The sequence below is a fragment of the Pinus tabuliformis genome, chromosome 5_1, assembly GCF_031772625.1.
Source record: "Pinus tabuliformis cultivar Carrire ecotype Pingquan chromosome 5_1, CPIR1, whole genome shotgun sequence".
NCBI lineage: Eukaryota > Viridiplantae > Streptophyta > Pinopsida > Pinales > Pinaceae > Pinus > Pinus tabuliformis.
The window spans coordinates 609,192,103-609,199,959 of NC_142305.1; positions in this window are offsets into that span (position 1 = coordinate 609,192,103).

Consider the following 7,857-nt stretch of genomic DNA (forward strand, 5'->3'; position numbering starts at 1 on the left):
CTTGTGGCTTCGTCAGATCCTGTCAGAGTTTGGCTTTAAGCATCAACATCCGACTACACTTTGGTGTGATAATCAAAGTGCCATTCAGCTATGCAAAGATCCAGTCCAACATCAGCGCAGCAAACACATTGAACTGCACATGCACTTCATCAGAAAGCTCATTCACGACCATGTTCTTGAAGTGCAATATTGTTCAACAGATGATCAAATTGCAGACATCTTCACAAAGGCTCTCACAGAGGCGAAGTTCACTAAACTTCGATTTATGGTTGGAGTTCAGGAAGTTGTCACTAAGGGGGGATAGGCTCTAGTGCCTCCTTCCTTCTCCTATTTTGTCATATTTGTAAATCCTTCAATCCTATCCCAAGTTGTTCTTAAGGGGGGATGTTAGGATATTCCGACACATAGGATATAGTTAAGTTCAACTTGGTCTAGTGTAGAGTTAGGTATAGAGTTAGGTAAAGTGTGTTTCTTTACCGTTGTACATTTTGTAACTTACAATCCGACGGTCACGATATGTAGTGATCCGACGGTTCATTCTCTCCTCGGTATTACCGACACTTGATCCGTGGCTTGACACCCAATTGGTCCATGAATTCTATTTAAAGCGCATGGAGGGTCATTTGTAGGGTAATCCGTGTATGAGAGAAGCTTATGTAAATTTTCATTCTTTGATTAATAAATTGCCTGAAGTGGCCGCATTGGCTCAGACCGTGGACTGTTTCCCTCTTTGAGGGTTTTAACCACGTCAAAAATACTGGTGTATTGATCTGTGATCTGGTTGTGAGCGGTGTCCTTTTGGTGTTCTTTCTGAGGAACTTACCCTGTAAATTCCTACATTATTTGATTTTAAAGATTAGTCAAGTTTTAGTGAGATGGAAACCATGTATGAAGAGATCAATCTTAGGTGGAAATATTGCTAAGAGTTGGAAATTTAGTTTGGATTTCATGACTTTGATGGTTAGTGAATACTATTGGATAACATTGATTTTAATATATATTAATGGACTGCATTATTATATAAGATGGATTTATTGTAAAGAGACATGAGATCTAGTATAAATTCATCATAAATCTTGAAGCTCATGAGGATTTAGAGTTAAAATGGATGTATTCTTAACAAACAAAGGTAATTGTGCAGATTTAAAATAAAACTATCATATTATTTAGATATTCAACAAATCCCATGCAACTCGAACCAGTTTAGATCCATCTTAATTCCATATCTATCAAACACCTAAAGGGATCAAATATTTCTAAGTGTAAATCTTTCCTCAAGTCTTAAACTCAAAAAAAAAATTTACAGCTCGAAATATTTAATCCCTCTCTACACTTGATAAAATTGAAATTAAAATAGATCTAAATTCTAATATTTATTTAATATTGAACAATTATATATATATATATATATATATATATATATATATATATTTTATTTAATATTGAATAATTATATATATATATATATATATATATATATATATATATATATAATTTATTTAATATTGAACATACATATATATATATATAAAACTGAACAAGTAGTAGAGATTATATTAATAAAAGACAGGAAAAAGGTCAGGTGTCAATTGTTGTCACTGCCACTGCCACTGCCACTACCACATTGTAAGAAGGAATTGGTCTGCAAGTGTCGATGAACAGCAGGTGGTCTTGTTGGTTAATGAGACCGATAAACGAAAATATTCTCTAAAGTTATTGGTTTTGTCTCAACATGGACAATGAAGGTGCAAGGATATTTAGTGTCGCTCGAAATCAGTAGAGGAGGCACCTCTGCCACCTCCGCCATCACTGTGTCCAAGGTTTTTTTTTAAAGATTGTAGAAGGTATGCTAAAAGAAATTTTCAGGATTATTTGTTAATTTGTTTGACATGTTTGCTTATTGTGTAGAGGGACATTTTAGAGATGTGAAAGTTGTAGTATCTATAAAATTAAGTATTAAATAAAAAATAATAACAATGAATTTAATTAAAAATATTAAAAATAGTAAAATAGTAAAATTAATAAATGGATTAATTATTTAATTTTATATATTATAATTTTATTTTTATTAATAAAATTAAAATTATATATTTTAATTTAGTAATCGGAGAACCCACAGTAAAAACCATTCTTTGTCAACGTTTCAAATCCCAACATGGATCCATCATCATGACATTCTTGAATGATGATAGTAAAAGAGGTTGAATGAGGATATTAAATAGATTTTAATAGTTTGAAGTGAGAAGATTTAAATGGATGATGGTTGTTTTAATCATTTTTATTTATTATAATCCTTATTTTTTTTTAATAATTTTAAAGTATTTTCAAAAGATTATTTATTAATGTAATAATAAATAAATACATGGATTATTTAATCTTTGCTACTAAATGTTTAAATTTATTATTAAGAGTTTAATACAGTTAATAGATTCAATAGTAGATCCAAATAATAATTAATCAAAATTATTGTAATAAATATTTATTATTTTTTGCATTAAATATTAGTATTAATATTCAATATATATTAATAATAATGTGTGAATATATAAATATTTCAATTATTATTACTAAAAAAATAATATTAGTGTATTAATATTAAATACTAAAAATATATTAATAATAATATTAATGTATTAATAATAATATTAATGTATTAATAATAATTAATAAATAATAACTAAGAATTAATAATAATATTAATGTTAATGTGTTAATAATAATTAATAAGTAGTAATAATATTAATGTTAATGTATTAATAATAATTCATAATTAATAATAATGTTAATGTTGATGAATTAATAATAATTAATTATTAATGTTTAATGTATTAATATTGATTAATAATTAATAACTAATGATTAATGTATTAATGATAATTAATAAATCATAACTAATAATCAATATTTGATTACTAATAATTAATAATAATATTAATGTTAATGTATTAATAATAATAATAATGTAAATGTTATAATTCATACCTAATAGTATTGAAAATTAATATTATGGAGAGTAACAGTGAAACTACTAACTACTAATTGCTAGAATAGGAGAGAGAAATCTACCCACTGAGCTCTATACTTGGGATGTACTGGCGATCTTAATTTCTCTGATTAAGGGAAGCTAGCTTCCACTAATCTCAATACCATTGTCCCTGTTGAGATTATGTGGATGTTTGATAATCTCAAGAGCTTCTTTGATCTTTCGCCTATGATGTTTTTCTTCACGTGCGATAATTGAAGCATTTTCCAAGCAGACATGGTGCTTGGTTTTTGAGGAATGCTCTGCAAGGGCCGAAGTTCGAGACCTTTCATTCCTAATATCAGCTCCATGTTCCTTGAGTCTTGTCTGCAAGGATCGACTTGTTTCACCAATGTAACTTTTTCCACATGAGCAATCTATTTTATAGACTCCCTTAAGCTGATGTCTATTAATATTATCCTTGACAGACCTCATACCTTGCCTAATAGTTCCAGGGGCTGAGAATTCCGTGATATGAGGTAATTCTCAGCCCCTAAAACTATTATGCAAGGTATGAGGTCTGTCAAGGATAATATTAATAGAAATCAGCTTAAGGGAGTCTATAAAATAGATTGCTCATGTGGAAAAAGTTACATCGGTGAAATAGGTCAATCCCTGCAGACAAGACTCAAGGAACATGGAGTTGATATTAGGAATGAAAGGTCTCAAACTTCGGCCCTTGCAGAGCATTCCTCAAAAACCAAGCACCATGTTTGCTTGGAAAACACTTCAATTATCGCACGTGAAGAAAAACATCATAGGTGAAAGATCAGAGAAGCTCTTGAGATTATCAAACATCCACATAATCTCAACAGGGACAATGGTATTGAGATTAGTGGAAGCTGGCTTCCCTTAATCAGAGAAATTAAAATTGCCAGTACATCCCAGGTATAGAGCTCAGTGGATAGATTTCTCTCTCCTATTCTAGCAATTAGTAGTTAGTAGTTTCACTGTTACTCTCCATAATATTAATTTTCAATACTATTAGGTATGAATTATAACATTTACATTAATATTATTATTAATTATTAGTTATTAATTATTATTAATACATTAACATTATTATTAATTATTAGTTATTATTTATTAATTATCATTAATACATTAATTATTAGTTATTAACTATTAATCATTATTAATACATTAACATTAACATTATTATTAATTATTAGTTATTCATTATTCATTATTAATTATTATTAATTCATTAACATTAATATTATTATTAATTATTAGTTATTATTAATACATTAATATTATTATTAATTATTAATTATTATTAATACATTAATATTATTATTTATTAGTTATTAAATATTAATTATTATTACCACATTAACATTAATATTATTAATGATTAGTTATTATTTATTAATTATTATTAATAAATTAACATTAATTTTATTATTTAGTTTAATATTATTATTAATATATTTAATATTTAATATCAATACACTAATATAATATTATTTTTTAGTAATAATAATTGAAATATTTATATATTCACATATTATTATTAATATATATTAAATATTAATACTAATATTTAATGTAAAAAAATAATAAATATTTATTACAATAGTTTTGATTAATTATTATTTGGATCTACTATTGAATCTTAATAATAAATTTAAATATTTACTAGCAAAGTTTAAATAATTAAAGATTAAATAATCAATGTATTTATTGATTATTACGTTAATAAATAATTTTTTGAAAATATTTTAAAATTCTTAAAATTATTTAAAAAATAAGGATTATAATAAATAAAAATAATTAAAACAACCGACATCCATTTAAATCTTCTCAGTTTAAACTATTAAAATCTATTTAATACCCTCATTCAAGCTCTTCTACTATCATTATTCAAGAATGTCCTGATGATGGATCCTTGTTGGGATTTGAAACGTTGACGAAGAATGGTGTAACGTACCCCGGTAACCTCACATGTAAAAGCCGGGAGTTAGAATTTTTATACAAATTACCCACAAGTAATTATCCAATTCACAACTCCACAATTCCTCATTAACCATTAGGAGTAATGTTCATTAATACATCACGTAAATTGCAATAAAAGAAAGTAAGTTGCATAACCATTTGCATAACCATTAACCACCACTGTGGTAGTGTAATAACATAAACTGTCTCATGAACCTTTCGTCCATTTTATGATTTTCCTTAACCATATTAAATAATCAAGTACTAGGACATTATGACTATCACATCAAATAAAGAAACATCATCATCAAGGATTCAACATCATCCAACTGACATAAAAGGCATTCACACCATTGAACACCGATATACCCTAGAAACCCGTAGGGTGAAAACCAGCAAACATTTAATCTTATTATTAAACGCTCGTGAGGGTTTTCACCCCTCACTCAATGGCTTATAAGGGATTCCATCCCTTAACCATTGTTATAAAATTATTATAATGAATTATCTTTACGTTGTCACATAACTAGCTAAAAGCTAATACATTTTCCATAAAAACCCTTTACTTACATACCGCCACATGCAACAATCCTTGTGGCATGATTGTTCTAGCAATGTATGATTTCGCAACTCGTACTCATCTGCATGGACCATTAATCCTTTTCTTGCCACAATGTTAAACATCACTTTTCTTTGGCACCAACCGCCATCGTTTCCTGTCAATGTTGTCGTCAACAAGCTTTGGCAACAAGATTAGATACAATATTAATCAATCAATAAGCAACCTCTAAAAGTGATCTTTTAACATCTACTCATGTGCATGAGCAAGCATAACATACTAATTAATTAGTACATATGTTCAAGTGATTACTTGTTTTACTTCCACAATGTTTATTCACACTAATGCATAATTCTCTTTAAGAGATCTAACCCATTAGTTCTACTAAAATGTATAACACAATCGTGATATCTTCATACGTGTAATAAACTGTTGTTCCTATGCTTATGCACATGTGTTCTTTTCACATAGTTATTTTTCGAGAACTCAACATAGTTTCTCTATCATACAAAGAACTTATCTCTATATCACATTGACTATTCTTTGTGCATACAATAGCTTATCATGATAGCCCTTCTTAAATTTATGCAACTCATATTCTTTTCTTTAGAGTACTACCATCATTTCATGTAACAAATTACTTACTTCTTTCTTAAAGGAAGTCATTATACCCTCAATTCTCTATCTTCCCATAGGTAGGTTCCTCATACTTCCCTTTCAAGAAATTATTAGAGATTTCATCTTTATGCATAAAAATTCAGGAAACAATAGCATGGTTAACTTAACCTTTTATGCACTAAAATCAAGAAACTGAAACAACTCATCTAACAAGACAATCTTTTCAAGAGATTATTATTTTCAAGAAAGTTAACATAATCACTTTCTCTATATACACACGAAATCATATTTCCAAAGTCACAATAGCTACCCTTATGTGCATGCAACTTTTGTTATTCCTAAAACAATTACTCTTACTTCAATGCACATAATCTTTTCAAGAAGCAAGTATGGATTCTGGTTCTTTTATGAACACTATTCATATGTGTCTTCTAAGGAAATAATCTTCATTTTTGTTTTCAAGAGATCTCCCATAAAGTCTTTATTTTCATGCATGAAGAATGCACTCTTTTCCTAAAAAGAAACTATATTTATGTGTATATAGAACATACTCTTTCTTCAAGAAAGTTAGTATGATTACCTATGTGCCTAGAAGCACATCATTAACAATTTCTATCATGCATGCAATGCATAACTATTTCACAAAAACTTCGAAATCAGCTAGCATCCCAATGCAATAAAGCATGTATCCCTTCTCAATAAAATCCAACTTAACTTCTATTTCTTTTATATGCATTCATTAAATACTTTCTTTACCAAGAAAGTATATAAAATATTCAATCTTTAACTGCATGCATTAACATATTTTCTTTACCAAGAAAACATATAAAATAATCATCTTTTACTGCATGCATTAAAATACTTTTCTTTACCAAGAAAACATATAAAATATTCAATCTTTTACTGCATGCATTAACATGTTTCCTTTACCAAGAAAACATATAAAATAATCAATCTTTTACTGCATGCATTAAAGTACTTTCTTTACCAAGAAAACATATAAAATATTCAATCTTTAACTGCATGCATTAACATGTTTTCTTTACCAAGAAAACATATAAAATATTCAATCTTTTACTGCATGCGTTAACATGTTTTCTTTACCAAGAAAACATATAAATTAATCAATCTTTTACTGCATGCATTAACATGTTTTTCTTTACCAAGAAAACATATAAATTAATTAATATTTTACTGCATGCATTAACATAATATTTTTCAACAATCCAAATAACAACTTATTCTTCGCTACAAGGAATGCAGTTACTTATCTGATGGTGTAAAAACATCGTGCCTTGCAATAGTCTTAGGTTTCTTCGGTTCCGGCGGAGGAAGCTTGGGAACTATAACAGTCAACACCCCATCCTGATGAGCAGTATAAATGGGATCTACGTTGCAGTCAACAGGCATAGTGAATTCTCTCATGAATTTATACTCGTGCGCCAGGCCAGCATGAAAACCCCGGCCCCCAGCGTGCCCACAGATTGCGTTCCCCTCTTCGTAAGAGATCTCATACAATAGTGTTCGAACCATCGTGAATTCTCATGGAGTTAAGCTGTCTATCCTCAACATGATCAGTGAGAGAATCCAAAGCTTTGCTCTGCTGCGTCATATATTTGGAATCTGTTGTTTGCGCAACCTCATTCAGCTCTTCTGTTGCCATTTTCACTTACTCAATTCAACTTTTCCTTGTGCGTTTTGCCTCCACCTCTAATATATT